At 46.6% G+C, this 19,601-nt stretch overlaps 1 protein-coding gene across 9 annotated transcripts in view; it reads left to right on the forward strand.

Annotated features, from left to right (window-relative positions):
- Positions 1-19,601, forward strand: part of bahcc1a (BAH domain and coiled-coil containing 1a) — a 69,756-nt gene that overhangs the window by 8,943 nt on the left and 41,212 nt on the right. The gene's annotated exons all lie outside the window — the stretch shown is intronic.

The raw sequence follows: 19,601 nt of genomic DNA on the forward strand, positions 1-19,601 counted from the left end.
TTTTTTTGAAATAGCAAGAAAAATAGTTTTTGGTTTTATGGCTAATGTGAGCTCGCCGTGTTTTCAAGGGGATTCAGGCGTCAGTATCTTTAAAGCCTTTGGTGGTGACGGGACCATCACACCAAATAATTACCAGCATCTGGAGTTCATTATCAAACCGATCTCAAGAATAAATGATAGCAATGCACATTTCTGCAGATCATGTTTCCAATGGGCTACGTACAGTTAGCCACTGTTAGCCGTCAGTTTATCAACGAGTAAAAGCCAGTTTTGAATTATGAGGCTCTGTAAATCACAGAGGGTTCAGGCAGAGCAGCTGGATGACATTAGAGGAAACAAACAAAATATGATCCAGTTTCACCCGAATCAGTGAACAAAGTTATAAATGTGTGATTTTTTTTTTTTTATTGGAGGCCTAATCCCACAAACACATCTTAAATAAAAATAAATATAAATGCTAGATTTTTTTTCTACTTTCTTTTTGGCATATCTTGTCAAACGTGGGATGTGGTCGACCTTTCATTCTTCCACAACATGATAGAGATTATGAACCCATCTGCATTGTCTTGTTGTCCTAGTGGTTGGCTGTTGCTGAACTGGTGAGTTTATCGCTGGTTATGGAGTTTGATATTAGATTTAGGTTTGATTAATTCAAAGGGCACTGTTGGGCTCTGGTGGAGGTATGCACTCTTATGGTCTGGTTAGGTTTTGGAAAAGATCGCATTTGACTTACCTTTGCTCTGCCACACCGCAGGAAGTAGTCCGTACGTCTCAGTAAAAATATCAAACTGTTTGGCGCTTGCAAATGTTGAAACGCTGTCCTGAACAGCGGTCTCTAGCTTGGCAGACATCTTGCCTGGCAGTCAATGTCAGCATCCTCGTCCTGACATTGAGTTCAGCTTGTACATGTTCAATCCGACGTGATATGACATGTGTTGTATAAATGCTGATGTTGACACTGGTGCCAGCCTGTGATGAGACTTTTGGAGCCAATTACAGAATTTAATGTTTACAATATTAACGAGGTAATAATACAAAAACAGGTACTTTTTTTTTTCCATCACTGAATGAACAAGCTGGAGGAAAACAAGGTCCCCAGAAGACAGTTTGAAGCTGGAAAGGTGGCAGGGTCCGCCACATATAAACAAAGTTTAACAGTATAGAATTGTGTTGTCCTTTTGTTTATTCCATTCATTCAGTCATGGAAACGAAGAGATTTTGTCTATTAGGTATAAAAAAATCAGTCACTTAAATTTTTTTCTCTTCTGATTTCTTCCCGCAAACTACGTAGTGCACCTTTAAGTGACACGAACGATGCGTTTGTGTTTCTTTGCTCATCAGCAAAACTGTCCACAGAAAAAGTAAAAGCCTGAGTGAGGGAAAAAAAAAAAAAAAGGATGGATCTGGCTTTGCAAGAGGAATTTGGCTGGTGAGTGGCCACGCTGCCTCAGAGACGGGCTCTTCAAACAGACCGCCACCCACACTACACCGTGTGGCATGGTGCCACAGAGCCCTCTCGTCTCGAGCACGGGGCGTGTACACAGGACGAACACAAAGGAGACCCACGGGTGAGAGTGACGGGCAGGGTAATACCTTCCTGTATCAGATTCCAGGGCATTGGATTTCAAAACCTTTGCCGTCTATTTTTACGCCCAACGCGAGGAAGTGAGAAGTTGCATTAAGAATCCGACGAGGCTATGAATGTCTTTTGTTCGCTTCCCATGACGAACACACACACACACACACACACACACACACACACACCAATGCTTGCATACACACACTGACACTGAAACTTGATGAGAAAAAAAAAATAGCTGGACTAGAAATATATTGTTGTGAGATTGAATTGAATGATACATTTGCCCAAAGTCGACCGCTGCTGTTTTGTTTGTGATTTGGATCTCTCTCTGCGTTTTGCTCTTTCTCTCTTTCTTTTTGTCTCCCTCTCTCTCTCTCTCTCCCTCTCTCTCCCTCCCTCCCTCTCCCAGTATCAGGCTGCTTCTCATCAGGCAGCCCCGGGCCCACCTAAGCGCATGGCCCTATTGCATGTGACAGCTGTTAGACGTTATTAACGGCTCAAGCAGAAAATCCAGATTACTTGTTTTTTAATTTAAATTTTATGATTGTAATCGTTCAGTGAAAAGAACAAAAAGAGGGCCGTTGCCCTATTGTTGTTGGCGGATTTGTGGTCAGCGACAATACTGTATGCACATGAGTGTGTGTGAGCGCGTGTGTGGTTATGTTTGGGTGGGTGGCTGGGTTTGCACGCATGTGTGTGTGTGTGTGCTGGGCTGTGTTCTCCAGGCACCCCCCACTAGAGCCGAGGCACCCTACGGTTGGCTGTGAGGCCTGAGACAGGTGCACCGTTAACCCTCTAACGTCTGAGTCTGTCCCTGCTGGATCTGGATGACGATGGTCCAGCTAGTGCAGTGGTCCCGCTCTGTGTCCGTTCTAATGACGTAAGAGGAGTTTTAAAAATCACTCTTTTCATCCATCGGACCTTAAGAGGCCCGAAATTTGATAACGTACAGACAAAGTTTCTGCTGCTGTAGCACCAACATGTTAACCCTCAAAGACAGAGAATAATGTTGTGGGTGTCTGACTATCTGCTATTTATTTTGCTGTTCACCTGTTCTAGCAGTCAGAATCAACTCCCAATTTCACATTTACTTTGTCTGAGAATGAATGAATAAACAAGAAGAAAAAGAAACTCCAGTTAAAACTTATTTTCTCTGTGAACTAAGACACCGAGAAGACATTCAGACTCAGTATTTTGTTATTTACAATATTAATGAGTAATGATTCAAACTCCAAATGCATTGTTTCCATAACTGTATCAACAGGCTGTTCTCAGAGGAAAAAAGGTCCCCAGAACACTGTCTGAAGCTAGAAAGGTCCGCCACATATAAACAAAGTACAACAGTATGAAACGGTGTTGTCCTTTAAGGTCAGTTTGTTTAGTTTATTTTGCTTTATTGAGTGATGAAAACAAATTTGTTTGTTTAAGTTTGTTTAGACATAAAACAATCAGAAAATGATTGCCTTCAGAATCAAATTTCTTCCACAAAACTGTTAAGTGCACCTTTAAAGTTCTAATTTTACATTAGTTTTGTCTGAGAATGGATGATTTTACCAGAATAAAAAAAAAAGAAAAAGAAATACACCAGTCAAAATGTGGTGCTTTTTGCAGACAGGACCTCAGGAAGTTTCTGTATTATTATTTAAAAAGACATACCTGGATGTTTTAGGCTTCCAAAACGATTTTTTTGTCAACATCTGACACTTCCTGAGCAAGTTACAGCCGTTTTTTTTTTTTTTAAGATTATCCTCAGCGTTTTCTGGAGAAAAACATGTGTAATCCTATTTTTTTTCTCTCCTTTTACTGACCCTTTATCTCACTCACTGCCTATGCAGTAATCCCAGAAAGTTCAGAGAGTAAACAGAAAGGTTATTAAATCAGAACATAGGACACTGACGCAAAACTGACTAGTAAACGTGAACAACAAAAAGACGCGTGGCCACAAAACCACTACCCGTTGGCCCAGGGGAAGAAACTACATGGGCTGCCTTGATGAAAAAATGCTGCGGAGCGCGATGGCGCAATCGACAGAGTTTACGACAGAGTCTCTGACACCCAACAAGTCATGTGTGATGCCACTGAAAAGCCGAGAGACTCCACTTTCCACATGGATGGGATTAGTTCAGAAGTTATTGATCATTTTAGAACAATAGCCTGTCGATGTCTTTGAGGGCTCACGGCTCGGGATTTGTTTTGGAGAGAAAACAATCAGACAGCTCAGCGCCTCCTCTCCGCTCCCGTTTTCTCGCTCCTATTTCGCATCTTCCGAGCTTCCCCCCTTTTTTCCAGAATAGCGCACGGTGAGCCATATGTGTAGATGCCGTGTGGCGGAGGAGACGCAGGACTGAGAGCAGATAAACTCAAATAATGGGCCACAGTTCGGTGACTGTCAGCGGAACAGCGGGCGGCGGTGACACAGTACCCGACAATGAGGTGCGCCGCTAAATATATGCAGAGATTTGCCATTAAATATACATGCAGCATGCCTCTCAAGGATGTGTCAGCCCTTTTTTTGTGAGAAAAACAAAGATTAGCATCAGGAATTCCATTTTAATAAGTCTCTTGGGACCCTCCAACCAGCTGCCTGGTCCTCAATCCAAAGGGGACTTGTTGCTCTCTCCCTCTCCCTCTCTTTGCGTGGATTTCCTGTGCTCCTTCTGACATTGATTAGAGCAAAAAAAAAAACCTCCCCTCTCCCTCCCCTCCTGTCTTTTTTTTTTGTCAAATCACTTGTTTTACACCACAAATGTCGACATGTCCTCCTTTTTTGATGATGCATGTCCGCGCCCTGTCTGCTCCTCCCGCCCTTCTTTTTTCACATTCATTGTTTCTCACACTGGGTGCTCTCTGCCCTTCACCTCGTCCGGCAGTTTTTTTTTGTGTGTTTTTATCCCCGTCCCCTCTGCCTGCAGTGACCACTAGGCTACACTGCCTCCTCTCTCTGATACAGTACGTGTCCTGGGGATGTGGGGCAAACGACTGGCTCCTCGGCAACAGATGTGTGTTTGTCTGCCGGTGCTGCATGCATTAGCTTCTCCGTGCTCGCCATGCACGACCACTGACCTACCCTCTGGTGAACGTTGTGGGGGGTGGGGGGGAGGACTGATGCACGAGAGAGGAGGAAAGAAAAAAAAAGAAAGAGTGCGACAGCGAGACTAGATGCACACTGTCACATGCTGTCATACACTTACTGGTGCATTGCGAGCGGGCGCGCGCACACACACACACACACACACACGCACGCACGCACAAACACACTGGCAGGCGTGCGCACACTCTCACGCGTCTTGCTTCCCAGGAGGCCACGAGGCCAGTGGGACAGAGCAAGCTTGAGAGTCTGGTTGTCTGTTTACATCTAATTATAGAAACAGGACTATTTCTGCAACCGCTGCTCCAGCTTTTTTATATTCTTACAAGAGGGAGAGAGAGCGAGAGGGAGGGAGGGAGGGAGGGAGGGAGAGGAGAGGAGAGAGAAAACAAAGCTTTGACAGCCTTTTCTCACAATGGTGAGCGGTTATCTCATCCCCTCAGCGCTGCTACAGTCTGCAGGCTCTCAGTACAGTACAACAGGAGACAGAGGGGGAGGGGGAGAGTGTCTTGTATCGTAAGCCCTCTCATCCTCATGTAACATGAATGTGCAAATTTACGAGAAGTGAGCAACGGGCAAATAAGGAGATGTACTTTCCCCCCATTAGGGGCTCGCTGATACATTCAGTTGACAATCACCTCGATAAAAAGAGAATCATTCCTTCACCCCTGGCCACCAGGCTCTCGCTCCGGCCCGGCTCAGAGCGCCGTCCATCACGCCAGTCAAAACAAAAGGAAGAAAGAGTTGATGTTGGGGATTAGCGTTGTATAAAATGTATCTAGTAGTAAAGCGACGGGGCCGGTGCTGTGGTTAATCCTCAAGCTTGGTGGCTGATATCCAGCTGAGTGTCTGTTGTTAGCCAGGGGGGCCTGGAGGGGGTGAGCTGTCAGGGAGCTCGGTTGCTGCCCGCTGGCCCGCCTTATGGGGTGCCAGGTGAGGGCCAGGGTTCGGCCCGTGGAGCGGGGCCAGACAGGCTGTAGCCTCTCGCAGGTGCTTTCATAAAGAGCCCCCGAGGCGGAAAATGCACGGCAACCTGAGCCAGGTGCTCCCCATCCCCCCGCCCAAATACATAAACCACTACATAATGTGTGCTCGCATTCACCCCGCTGCCACCGCCCACTCCGCCCCCTTTATTCAGAGACATGGCAGGTAAATTAATTGGCCGTGAGTATGTAACGTATACGCCGAGATAAAGGTGCGCTGTCTGGCCGAGGCGTAGCGTAACGGCCGTAATGATGGCTCCATTGTGTTGATGTTGAGGGGGGGTAGTTAGCGGCACAGCCAGCGGGGCCTTTGCTGGAGGGCTGGATAGTCTCTGATTAATAGTGGGGAATGCTTTGAAGTGACACCCAAGTGCACCGGCTCACAGGCTAATAGCAATACCATCAGTATAGGGAGAGCTCCCTCTTCCTCAGTCTTCATTAGCCACCGTTTCCCCAGCACCCTCCTCACACGCCCGCCTCATCTACAGAAAGCCTTTAGGAGCTTCTTTTTTTTCTTTTTGCAATTGTCTCATGATTTCACTGCCATCTCTCTCTGTCACGTTTGGTTAAGTAGGAGATTTTTGTTTTTTTTTCCTCGACGGCAGCCTCTACCGCTAAAGGTGAACTGTGGCAGGGCCTGAAAGACCCCCTGGGATTGATGTGGCACAAGTGGGACATGACCGGGGACTGTTCCCAGGATCCATTTTGATCTCCCCTACTGACAGACGAGCTGCAGCCGTGGGTGTGTCCGCGGGAGTGTGTGTGTGTTGAGGAAGCCGAGGCGAGCAGGCAGGGCTGGGTCTGTCAGCTGTTGGAGTAAAGTAAACTATTAGCGGTGGGAGAAGGCAGTGTTTCCAGTGAAGAATTAGAACCACTTCTAATTGCAGTGAGGTTGGGCTATGATTACATGCTGGCTAATGCACTGACAGACCTCTCACTTGGCTGGCTCTCAGAACACTGCTGAAATGGCTGAATGCCTTTTGGTTATACAGCATAATGGGAGGGTGTGTGGATGCACGTGTGTGTGTGTGTGTGTGTTTGTGATGTGTGGGTGGCTGCCTGCCTGTGTGTATCTGTGATTAAACTTGCTTCTTAAGTGTGGTTCTCTGTGCTCTTGGCGTGTTTTTGCGAGTTATGCATTTTGCCCGCATACGTGTGTGTTTTTATTCTGGGGTGCCTGTCGTTATTCGTAGCGGAGGTAACTTTTCTTTTCCCCCCAAATCAAAACTCAGCTGGCGCAGCCGTCTCTGAACAGTACGGAATAAAGTGTGTGTGTGTTGTTTTTTTTTTGTGTATGCATGCGTTGTATTCGTGTGTGTGCCCACGGGGGAAGAGCAATCAAAGGAGCTGTGTGGTGGAGAGATTGTATAAAAAGGAGTGAGAGAGGAAACGGAGTGGCAGGCAGCTGAGAGGGCAGCGTGTGGGGGTGGACGGGGGGCTGATGCAGGTGCCTAATTCTACCTCAGCCCTGGGCGTTTTATATTCCATCCACCGCTTTCCTCGCCGCTTCTTCTGCACAGGCCCGTTGTGGTATATGCAGCAAATCCACCTGCTTCAATTACGCCGGTGATTAGCCGATATATCTGTGACAGTAATCAGAATAATAACACACCCAGATGGATTTATAACATATTTACACTGTAAGCCTCCTACATAAATAACCAGGTAACAATTTTAAGAAGCTGTGTTCAATCTTTCTATTTTTCTGTGTGTGTGTGTGTGTGTGTGTGTGAACAGTCTGTTCTCAGGTGTGCAGACGCCCCTGTTTGCAAGAATCTGTTGGTTTACTGTTTTGCAGTTAAGTGCCGTAAATCACGTCACATTCCCAGCATTTGGGATGACAGTTATGGCAGTGTATCGGCTGTTTCCTCATCAGGCCCTCAGGCCCGAGTTATCTTGCTTTTAATGAGATGGGAGGATGAGATCGCTGCGGTTTCTTCTGGGGTCAGGAGGTTGGAGAGAAACGACACAGCAACTGGAATTTTGTTGGTTGCATCACTGCTGGTCACAGATGAGGCCGAGTGTTTCTAGGATTACTCATGGGATTACACAAGAGACCTACACAAGGCATTTTCATTACCAATTATTGTCACGATTAATCACTTAGTCTATAAAATGTAAAAAATAAGTTGTGATAAATGCTCATCACGATGTCCCTGAGCACAAAGTGACGGCTTCAAATCGCTTCTTTTGTCCAACCAACAGTCCAAAACCCAAAGACTCGTCATTTACTGTCATAAATGACAAAGAAAAACAGCATATTCTCACATTTAGGAAGCTGAATACAACAAGTGTTTGATATTTTTGCTCGAAACATGATCGAAACAATTGATTGATTATCAAATCGACTATTTAATTAACCTTCTAAACTCTGCCAACCAATGATAGTTTGGTGTTGATCCTGTGCAAGCGGTGTGAATACCAACTGTCACCCGAGCTCTCAGTCTTAACTGCTAGCTGCATGGCTAACTGAGATAACTAGCTGGGTGCAGCTACAGTTAGCCACAATAAAGTTACTCTGGTGAAATTCTGCCGCTTCTGCTAGTTTAGAGTAGAAATTCATATTGCACCTTTAACTTCTAGTGGAGCTCCAGATAAAGGGGATGGATCCAGAATCTTTTACATTGCATTGATCTTGATACAAAAAAAAAGGCATATTAAGCTGACTGGTGTCCATGAGCGAGTACAATTTGACGGGGATCTAAAGATATTAAATTATGCTAAAGCAGTTTGAGTGATACAGGGCTGTCGATTTGACATTGAATGGAGTCTTGATTGAATTGAAAGGAATCTGGCCAATTAAATGGTGCGTCTCTAAAAAGCATAGCGTCTTTGGTACAAAAGTATCAAATAGCTTCAATGAAGATTTTTCCAAATTGAGAGAACCCTTAACTGAAGACTTCAGGGGATATATTTAGGAGTTTGTCATTATTGTTGCAGCTCTAAACTTCATGCAGGAAGGCTTTCGGAGGTCAGCAGTCATAAATGGACGTGGTCTGGCACGTGTTTGGTTCGTGTGCGGTTGTTAGGGAACAAAACAGGACACATGTTTGTTTTATTTTGGTGATGTCCAGGGCTTGTAGCTTCCTGGCTACTGTGTGACCGAGCAGTGAGGTCTGAGGAGAGAAGTGGTCATTACCCAGACCAGAGTCGTCTGTGCACATGGAAACTGGATGGATCAATACCACTGGCATGGAGGAGGTGGTGTAAACTATGCAGCTGCGTGGGAAGGAGAGAATAGTTTTGCATACTGGAACATGTGATGGTGCTGCAGATGTCTGCTTTTCAGGGGAATTTTTTTCAAGCTATGCGGTCCGAGGCTGTATTAACGCCTTTTTTGTAGGGGTTTGTGTGTGTAAATGTGTGTATCCGCATTTGACAGATCGTCTTTCAGAAAGTGGAACTGCTTTGAGGATCAATACTGACACACTGTCTGCACAAGAACACACACACACACACGTACACACACCCTTTTTACGCCCGCTGTCTCATCTGTCAGTTGACAGAGTTTTCTCCAGCTCTGTGGGTTTTCTTTCCAGCCAAGCAGATGGTGAACATTCAGAATGAAAGCAGATCCTAAGTCTTTTTGGATCTCCATCAATCCGGCAGTCTCTGGGACCGTCCTGCACGGGGCTCAAGTTTCTCGCCACTGACTGAGCCTTTACTGCTCTGCGACCAGGCCGCAGTCGCTGCCTTCCCCTCTGCTGCGCACATATGTCCAGTCTGTGTGCACTGCTTTTAAATCTCACATTCGATCGACGCTCCGAGCTGAAAAGAAGCTGACAGTTGCTCCCGTTGCTCCCCAGCAGATACCTTCAAACCCAGCAGGGTGCCTCTGCGCTCTCTTCTCCCATATCCTCGCCCAGTATGTGGCACCCCTACTGTGTGCGTATAGGAAATGCTGTGAAGAGCTCATTTCCCTCGTCTTCCCTTGTCTGTTTGTCCCGCGTACCTGCAGCAGCAGCAGCTGCACCAGCCAGCCCTCCTCCCCCAGCCCTCCACCCGGTGTGTTTTTATGTGACAGAATGAGCAGGATTTATTTCAGTGCGCGTGCTTGGACCCTTTAACGGGGCTGGTTTTGAAAGCGCGCCACTTTGAAGCCCGCACCGCTCCTCAACTGTAAGTGATTTTATGAGACGTGTTTTCTGTGCCAGTCAAGCAGGCCACCGCGCCACAACCAGATTGGTGGAGAGCAATGTGGATGCCATTCCAGCATACAACCATCTGGAAGAAAGAGGAGCGGAGGAAGTATGCGTACTTGTTCGCATATGTTTGTGTGTGCGTGCATGTGAAGGGGGAGAGGTGGTTAGCGCTGGCTGTGAAAGGAAAGTAAGTTTGGCTTTTCGGAGGAGGCCTCATACTGCCCCGGCCTGCTTCTACTGATTTATGAGCCTGTGAAGGAAATCTCTCATTTGTCACTTTTCATCTCTTTTCTCCATTTCATCCTTTTTTTCTCTCTCTCTGTCTTTCCCACTCGCTCAATGGAAGTTTTTCCCGAAATCTTCCACTCGCTCCAAAAGGCTGGAGAGGAAGAGGGAAGAGAAAAAGGAAAGCAGCCAGGAGGGAGCTGCTTTCTTTCACGTATCTGCTTAAACCATGTTGAACCGACGCCTTGTCTTAGTGGATATGTTTTAGTAAATATTCATAGATGCTGACATGTCAGCGTAATGTATTTTGTTTGCGGTGCGGATGCGTGTCATTAGGCAGTGTATACTTTCTGCCTGTAAATAATTCAAAGCACTTGTTATGGTGCTGTTCCCGCTGCAATGTGGTTTGAGCGTTACTGTAAAAAAAAACAAAAAAAACATTGGGACTGAATCCTCCATAAAAACACACTCAGGTTTCCTGCTAATACCTGCAAACCAGTACATTACCACACCGGGGTCACAGTCAGGTCAACTGCAGTCTGGAGCCTGAGCACGTGTGTGTGTGTGTGTGTGTTTGCACATGAATGTGCACTAATCATGTGTTTATGTGCTGGTGTGCACCTTACTCACTCAGGTGCTAGCTATAAATCTGCCTCACCCTTTCCTGGCCTGCTGAGGACCCGGCAGGGGCAGTTGGGGTTTTCGAGCTTTTTCAAAGCGGGGGAGGAGAGAGGAAAGGGAGGGAGAGTGTAAAGGGTTAGAGGGGAAGAGAGATAAATGAGGGAGGGGGCTTAATGAGAGCCCTGGCTCACATGATTATGGGACTGGCTGATAGAAATCAGGATCTTTCTCAAAGAAGTCAATTAACCCCCTCCCCCCTTCCCTAATTATGCATGGATTGCTCCACTGGCTCTGTACTGATAGGGCTGCTCGGCTCAGCTCAATATGCAGACTCATGCTGCCTCAGTCTACACAGGGTTGTGTGTATTGTGAGAAGCATTCGTCAACCTTTTTTTCTAGAATCTGTCGGCAGTCTGCTTTAAACTGAGGCTTTTTTCAAAGTCATTAGTTATCCCCAGCCCCCCTCATCTTTCTTCTCACCTGTCAAGCTTGGGAGCCAATACCGCACTGAGCCAGGAGGGGGCTCCACCCCGGGAGGCCTCCGGTCATTAGTGCATTAGAAGCTAGATGTGTGGTCAGAGTAAATAATCAGTGTTGTAGAATGTCAACACGACCAGGCGGCTCCTTCACAGCACCCACTGTTGACATAACTGCTCTCTTATCTGAGAAGTGCAAAGCCCAGCCCCACAATAGAAGACTGTGCCAGAACAAATACAGTTAGGAGATAGAAACTGCACACACACAGGCGCACACACACATTTACAGTGGCTGCGAGGGAATGTGTCATATGGCAGTGCAAGTCAAAGCTCCTGCTGCTGCTGCTGCTGATGCCGGCATCAATATGGCACAAAGAATCCTTAAAACAGTGGGGCGTTTGGATCTCGATAATCTGGGTAAAGGACCTGCTCTCACTGCTCAACATGGCAAAGACAGAAGGCCGGCCTGGCGGTCATGAGACATGCTTTGCTATCGGTAAATAAGCAGTTTTTCAGAGTCAGTGTGTGAAGTAATTGGGGAGAAAAGCCATGTTTACACCCAAAGGACCCCCAATTTTGTCCCAGGAACTAGTTTTATAGGAACTATTGTTGCCCCAAGGCTAAACACAGTAACTACGCTGACTGTAAGTCTAAGAAAAATGCCTTTAAAATTTCTTGACTGTCCAGTTATAGTTAGGACAGTCGTGTTCTTATTGAATATGTATTCTTCACATCCTTTTCATGTCTTTAAAATCATTACCTATGACCCTAAAATATTAAAAATGTATATATATACATTAAGCTTTAGTTATTGCTTTGATTTTGTAGTTGCTACATTTTTTACATCACTTTTTCCCTAAAATAGGCCAAGATTAAAAATTTAGAAACATTGTCACAAAATAAAAAAAAAACATTTAAAAGCTCAGTTTCAGTTAATCATATTTACTAACTGATTTGTACCAAAATTGTAGTTACTGTAATTTGGTTTCGTAGGCCAGATTTGGTTCCCTTAGCCCCAGTTTCAGAGATCTGGTAAATTACATCCACTGACGTATGAAAAACGCAACGGCTGTTTTTACAGGTAATTTTGGCACATGACTATAAAACAACAACAAGTTCCTGTGCTTCTGAAAACCTGAGGGGTTAAAATAATGTCCCCAGAACTTGATTTAGATCCTGCTCCCTGCCATGGAAACACACTGAGTTCCTCCAAAGGTTTCGAGCCCTCATGTGAAAGTTCCTGCGGCTAAAGGAAGGAAACAAGGGACAGAGGCTAACAGAATGAAAGATGGCGGTGGTTTGCCTTTCAAACCCTTGTTTAAGTACCTGTGTCACATTTGCTATTTTTCTGTGTCAAAACATTTCAGTAAGCTCTCTTCCCTTCATTGCCTCACATCACCCTAATAACTCTTCTTTATTCTCCTTCCCTGTCCCCCCTCTGCCTCCCCCTTTCTCTCCATTATGGCCTCTGCCAGATCTAGAGTAGGCTTGGCTCACACTGGCGTTGTGATAACCTGCTGAAAGCTGTTGCCCTCCTGCGGATACGAGGGCACCCAGCTGATGTTTCTCTCCGCTGCGTCTCCTCGTGCTTCCTCCCCATGACCCGTTGTCTTCCTTCCACAGACTCCCCAAATCGTTTCCATGGTCAGGCCTGTCACACAGCGTAGCTTCGAGACTTTCTGGCCCAACGCTTAGGTGCTGACATGTTTTATGGCCGGCAGAGCTAAGCGTATATTAAAGAAAAATAAGAAAAGCCAACATGTGCACTCATAGGCACACTGTTCAAAGTCAGTTTAATGGTTACTCTGGGATGTCGGGTTTTTATTTGAGACCCAAAACACTTGGACCACTTGGAAAATGTATGATTTAAATTTCCATGCTGCTAACATGTACATAGTGGTACTTTTGTGGGCTTTTTTCGGTGAGTGCGTCTGCGTGTGTGTGTGTGGTATGGGGGTCTGTTGAAGGGATGTGCTACGGCAGCTGCAGCACATCTGTTAACTTCGATCAGTTGCCGCAAGCCCTCTCATAACCCCACAAGGCCTCCCTCCTCCTATGCCGGTGCTGAATGCGACCTGCAGACGAATACGGAGCGAGTGGGGGCATGGCACGTGACCGTCCGGCCCGCCCCCACCTGTCCGGTAGACTCGATGTGATCACCGCGAAGGAGATAGACGACTGCAATGGTAGCTGTGCAGCCAACCAACCAGACGGACCAGCCATGAACAGTTGATCAAGATGATATCCCTCCCATCCGTCTCCCCGGTCTGACCTTGAATTGTGCCTCCTCCTACCACTAGCTGTTAAAGCCTACATCAAGCTAACCAGCTGGAGAGGAGAGGCGAGGCTGTTTTTATGACCGCCCCGCTCCGTGTTACACTTCATCTGCTCATGTTCGGCTGAGGATGACCTTCTCTCCTCTGTGCAGATTGCAGGAAATGCTCCTAATTTTACTCGTCTCTGCTCAAGTGTGTTGCTGCAGATGTTGAACAGGCCCCAGCAGCAGCATTCCACGGATGACCAGTGTCAGCAGTTGGGAGACATAACTCAACTTTAAAGCCCAAGATTGTCAGATGCGTTTCGCAAAAAAGAATTTCGCTTGTGTAATTTGGCTGACCTCGTTCGCACTTGAAAGTGTAGGCTGAGGAAGAAGGTGGTTACGTGCATGGGCCAGCCGGAGTGTTGTCCTTTGGCTTGGAGGCTTTGCAACAACAGAAGTCAAGGAGATGTACCTCTTATACAGTGTGTTCTTTACAAGGTAACATAGTATATCGTTTGGCCTTGGCTACCCAGGTGCCTTCCCTCCCCTTGTCTGTAGGTTATCAGAACAAAACTGCTTGCATTTGTCTTGGCCAACGCTGCAAGAATTAAACATATCTCCTTTGTTCCCCTCGTGAACCAGCAGCAAATTATATTCAGGGCTGCAGAAAGACCTTGGGCTGGCTGGCTGGCTGGCTGGCTGGCGCGGCGGCTCTCGGCTCCGTTATCTGCACTGTTCTGTCTCTGCGCCTCTGACAGGCTACATCAGACGGAGAGAAGCCAGAGCAGGGAGCTGCCTTCTGTTTCTTTCACACACATCACTCCAGGACTTTATCATATTACGGGCCAATCTGACAGAACTCGGAGGACAACAGCAAAGCAGTCTCTTCAACCACCAGGCCCCTTCACGTCCAGCACTGCTCTCCATGACCTAAAGGAGGCGCCGGGCCGCAGATGTAAGAGGGAGGACAAGAACGGGACATTCCGATGAGCCCCAGTTCCCAGTTGAATGTTGGGATGCTGATTTATGGGCGGTTCTGATGGAGGGAGGGGTGAACCTGTGACTCCCCATAAAACAAGACGTTCATTACCCTCCCAGGCCTCGGTATAACTGATGGACGAACAAGAGCAGAGAAACAGAGCCAAAGTGGGACGAAGGAGTGGGAGGGAAAAGCGGTTTTTAAAAACCCCAAAAATGAAGAGAAAGTGTTTCCATTTTGAAGCAAGCGGATGACGGCAACTGAGGGAAGAGAGCGAGGTGATGAGGGAGGACAGAAATATGGAGCCGAGCAGCAGGGGAAGGAGGCAGAGTGATGGAGGGATGATGGAGAGGGTGTGAGGACGGAAAGGGAAAACTGAGAAGGGGAATGAGTGATGGGGCTCGAAGGAGCAAAGGGAGACGAGGGGATGAAAGTGAAAAAGGAAAGACAGCAGGCAAAATCTGCCCAATGAATCGAGCTGCGTGCAGATTTATGCGGTGTTGTGGGTATCATTATACATCAACCAGAGGAGATGGGGGGACTCGAGCAATGTGACGCCCATGGGCTTGTGTGTGTGTGTTTATCTGTGTCTGTATTGCACCGCACTTTTATTCTCCATCCTCACGCTGCTCATGTCTCCTCCAAAGCAAACTGACTTCTGAGTTCGACAGAACACACTTGCCTGTGGTGAGGTAACATCCACCCACATCCACACTCCACTTTTCCGTAGCCTATCTATCTAACACTGCCGGTTGAGAGAAGAGAGGTTCAGACCACCCAGGACTGGGTAGTCAAAGGACTTCTTTGATGTGGCACAAGCATATGTGCAGTGCATGGGTGCAATCTCTGCTAAAACACACTCGCAAAACACAGTTTTACTGCCTCCTGTGCGGCATCATTACTCCTCGTCACTGGAGCAGTGGGATGCTCAGAATGAGGGAGAGAGTAGAAGAGAGAGGCAGCCACCTCCTGTGCCAGGCGGTGCCAGGCTGAAATACTGGAGCCGTATGGTCACCCTGAGGGAGGGGAAACCTGCCCAGCCTAACCACATCTCAATTAACCAATTAAGTTCAAAAGTTAACAGGGGACTAATTAGAGAGAATAGTGCTGAGCACTTGTTTTAATCTGTCTTTTTCCCACTACCAGGCATGTCTGTGTCCGTGACCTGGCTGGCTGAGCTCTGGCTGCGTCGGCAGAAACATGGCACGCAAGCCGGTGTTAGTCACCCATCCATTCCCATGGCCAGAACATAAAACCAATGGATTTAGACAGATCAGTCATCAGCTGTAAAACAAACCAGACCCCGAAACATTCCTTGTGATGTTTTCCAGTGGAACAGGAGAACCATGAAAATCCCGTATTTGAATCTGGAGATTGAGAGAAGGTCCAAAAGTGGAGGACGGTTTTTAGTCATATCTAACGTGGCTATTTCCTGCTCGCCCCCTCGTATTTGGCCCTGCAGATGGGTTTTAATGGATGCCAAATGGGAGGTTTAGTGCCTCACTACTGGCCTGTTCGAGTCTCCTTTTAACACCATCACATTAAATGACTTGTGTTTAGGACTTGAGGCTACGGCGTGCTCCTCTCGTTGACAATATGCCTCAGGCGGGAAGTGTTTGTAACTTACCACTAAAAGTACACATTTTATCCCTGTGTTCGGGAGGAGGAGGGGGGTTGTTATATTGGCTGCTACCACCAATAAAAGATATGTGGGCTCTATGACACAATTGTAGCGGGGCTGCTTTGAGCCCCGGAGCCAAATGCAGTGTGTTTGGAATCGGGCTGACAGCTAGATAGAGAGAGAGAGGTGAGAAATCCCTCTTTGACTCTACTCGTTTTCCAGCGAGGATATCTTTGTGCTGTGATTTTTTTTTTTGGGGCTTTATTTGAAGGCCGTGACAATTTAAGTTCCTGCATGGTTGATTAGCTGTGCGCGCATGTGTTCCTGCGTGTGTGTGTGTGAATGAGGAAGAGGGTGAGAGAACTCTTGGATGTCAGGATGCAGTTTGAGGGGTGAAGGACTCCCCTGTTGTATGCAAGGCCCTAGAGGATTCCTCCCCCTTTCCTCTCTTCCTCCTCCTTCCTTCTTCAACCCCCCTTCACATTCATCTCTTCCTCTGTGAGATCCACAATGCTGGGAAGAAATGTGTCATTAACAGGGGAGACCAAAATAATGTTTATGGGCTCAAGCAGCACTGAAATCATTTTCCATATCAGTGCAACTGCATGGGCCCTGTGGGGGAGTAAATCTGATTTTCTCCTCCCGGTGCCAATGGGAAACATCATGGGAAAGAAAACAGATTGGATTGTTAGAGAGATGGCCTGACGCAGCTGTGGGCGGCTCTTTTTGTGTTTGGGTGTGTTGCTGTGTGTGTGTGTGTGTGTGTGTGTGTGTGTGTGTGTGTGTAACATGCACGTATGTGTGTGCATCAGGAGGACAGAGACAACTATGGGGAGAAAGAGAAAGAGAGAAAGCAAAATAAAAAATTGCGGATGTTTAGCGTGTGTGCGTGCGTGGATGGGAGAATGAGACGGATGAGCCCCACTATGGTAATCGCAATTTCACGCCTCAGGAATAAAGAGCCTGAACGCAGCAAACGGCCCTGAAACGCTCTCATGTAACAATGGGTCAGTTAACAAGCACACTCACCAAAGTTTGGACAGATAACAAATGGTTCTCCTTGAGGAGTGTGTAGCTGCCCTGTATACAAAGAACAAAGTGTGTCTGGCCATGCAAGCACTCAGCAAAATGTCAGGCCTTTATTGGCCATTTCATAAGAAACACTAGCATTTAATCTGAACCAAGAGACAAAAAAGCAATTGCTTTAGTCGGTCGCGTGGAGGGGGATTTAATAAAGTAAAATGCTGATGGAAATAACAAGGAGGTGCTTGGAGAGAAAACACTCCATAATGAGAGTCCAGTCCAAGGAAAACTGCGTTGGTCTGGTGTAATGTGCACTTCCTGTTACATCATGAACGTTTAAGTTCTCAGAGAAAGGATCGAATGGGAGGAACCGAAAGCAGCGTTTGGTAATTTTGTGTTTTGACATTGCTTTTCTTGTTAAATCCGTGTTGTGGGAGTAGGGAATGCAAGTGTGCATGTGTGGGTGGGTGTAAAAGGAAGGTAATGGGCCTTGAGCTCATTTGTCCTGGCCTGGTCCTGCTGTTGTTTCGAATCTGTCCTCCCACCTTCTGTGTCCCAGCCTGGAATGTCTGCTTGTTGTCCACAGATGAGGCCTGTGACTCAGCAAACTACTGCACTTTCACATGGATCATAGCAAGTACACTTAAACAATGGCGGACAGACCTGGTTCTGGACTGGCGCTAGCGCTGGTTCGGAGTTGGTTCAACCTGCGAGCCTTTTAATAACCGGTTTGCTTTTCCACGGGAATGAGAGTTACTCTAGAGCCACATCATTTAGTCACTGTCTAAGAATGTATCCAATTTCCCAGCATTGCTAGGAACAGCTATGGCGGACTACATCGACTTTTTACCAGTGTTGCTCCTGGCTTTGCACGACTACATTGGCATCCAAACATGACTGGTTATTGGACCACCTTTGCTTTGATTTGGTGTCCATAATGAAAATCTTTTTTTCACTTGTAGATAAGTCAGGACACGGTACACTTGCTCTGTTCCTTGGCTGCTGAAATACAAAGAACTGGCTCCAAAGTAAGTACTAGCAGCTTCTGAACTGACTTGGTCAAAAAGGGGCACATGTTTAGGGGTTTTGCATTGACACTCCTGCCCACGTTGAATCACACCATACCGCATGGATTTGCGTTTCCAAGGGTTGGGTCAAAGCACCTGACCGACCCTACGTGAGTTGCAGTGACATCTGATGGGCATTACCATCATTCAAGGAGTTCCCTTTTCCACTTCTACAGCCATTTTGTCACCCCATCGCCATTTTTCTGCCTGAATATCCATCCAGATAGTTAGCTGGCTACCATTGCACAATGCAATAGTAAACAGCACTAAAGAGCACATTCTTTTGAATGTCCAGTTTTTGTTTTTTTTTAAGATTTTTTTGAGGCATAGACACCTTTATTTGACAGTGGATAGATCAGAAATGGGAGAGAGATGGGGGGTGTGACATGCAGTGCAGGTCCTCCGGTCGGATTCGAACCAGGATCCACTGCGTTCGTGGCATGCGCTTTTACCACTCGACTACCTGTGCGCCCGAATGTCCAGATTTTAAGATCCAGCTCAGGTGGTCCACCAAGCGGCAATACTTGACAAGTATTTGACAAGTTGGGGATAGGACTAAACAATTAACTGCCTTACAAGTTGGACCTCTACATGTCATAGACTCAAGACAAGCAGGTAGCCCTGTTGTAGTGGAAAAATAAACACCATGTGTATTGAAATGGGTTATAGGTCCAGTTTCCTAATAGTACCATGCCATTTGCTTTACCCATAGCCCCTTCCCCTCTACCCCAGCATCTTCTTCCCCTGTAACCTTCATCCTCAACCCTTCAGCCAGCTCTTGCTTTGACAGTCAGAGGTCTTATAGTCTCTTGAACGACACACTTCCTGTCCGCTCTTCAGCAAACAACTGCACCGGTGCTGTGTGTCCAGCCTGTTATTTACAGTGCCCATAAAACGCCTCTTCAGCAGGAACTCTTCCAGACGTCGCTATCTCTTCCTGTTGGCCAGCCCCTGCCCCGTTACACCGCTGTTGGCACAGCAGTGATCTGATTTGAATCGGAGCCCCTTTGTGATGATAAACCTCAATGAAAAGGAGGCTTGATGAATGATTAATTTCAGTAAAACTTGGGTAGAATACCTCTTGAGGAGGCCGGTCAGGAAGTGCCTCATGTGATACCTGCTCTGCCTTGTCAAGAAAGCTGATGTTCTTGCAGACCATTGTACAAATTGTAAAAGAATGTGAGAAAAAAAACTAGATGAAGGGAAACATATATTGGTGGGATGCTCTTTGACATCACTCTCTTCACTTACAAGAACAAAATATCCCTCAGAGACATTGTCTTCTATCTGTTCTGTCGGTTTTCTATGTAGCATCACGGCCTGTGAAGATCCATTATTGTTTTCAGGCTTCCTGCCAAGCCAGGACATGCCAGTTGGACTAATTTGTTTAGGATTAGAATCTCTTATCCCTATCATGTCAACTTGTGTATTGTATAAACAGCTGGGGTGCAGTGGGCGGAGATGCTTCAGCTGACCTCTCCTAACCAATTTTATTTGCATAGCACTTCTGCAAAAATGAAAATGAAAAAAAAAA

This window comes from Sparus aurata, chromosome 23 (genome assembly GCF_900880675.1).
Source record: "Sparus aurata chromosome 23, fSpaAur1.1, whole genome shotgun sequence".
In the NCBI taxonomy this organism is placed as follows: Eukaryota; Metazoa; Chordata; class Actinopteri; order Spariformes; family Sparidae; genus Sparus; species Sparus aurata.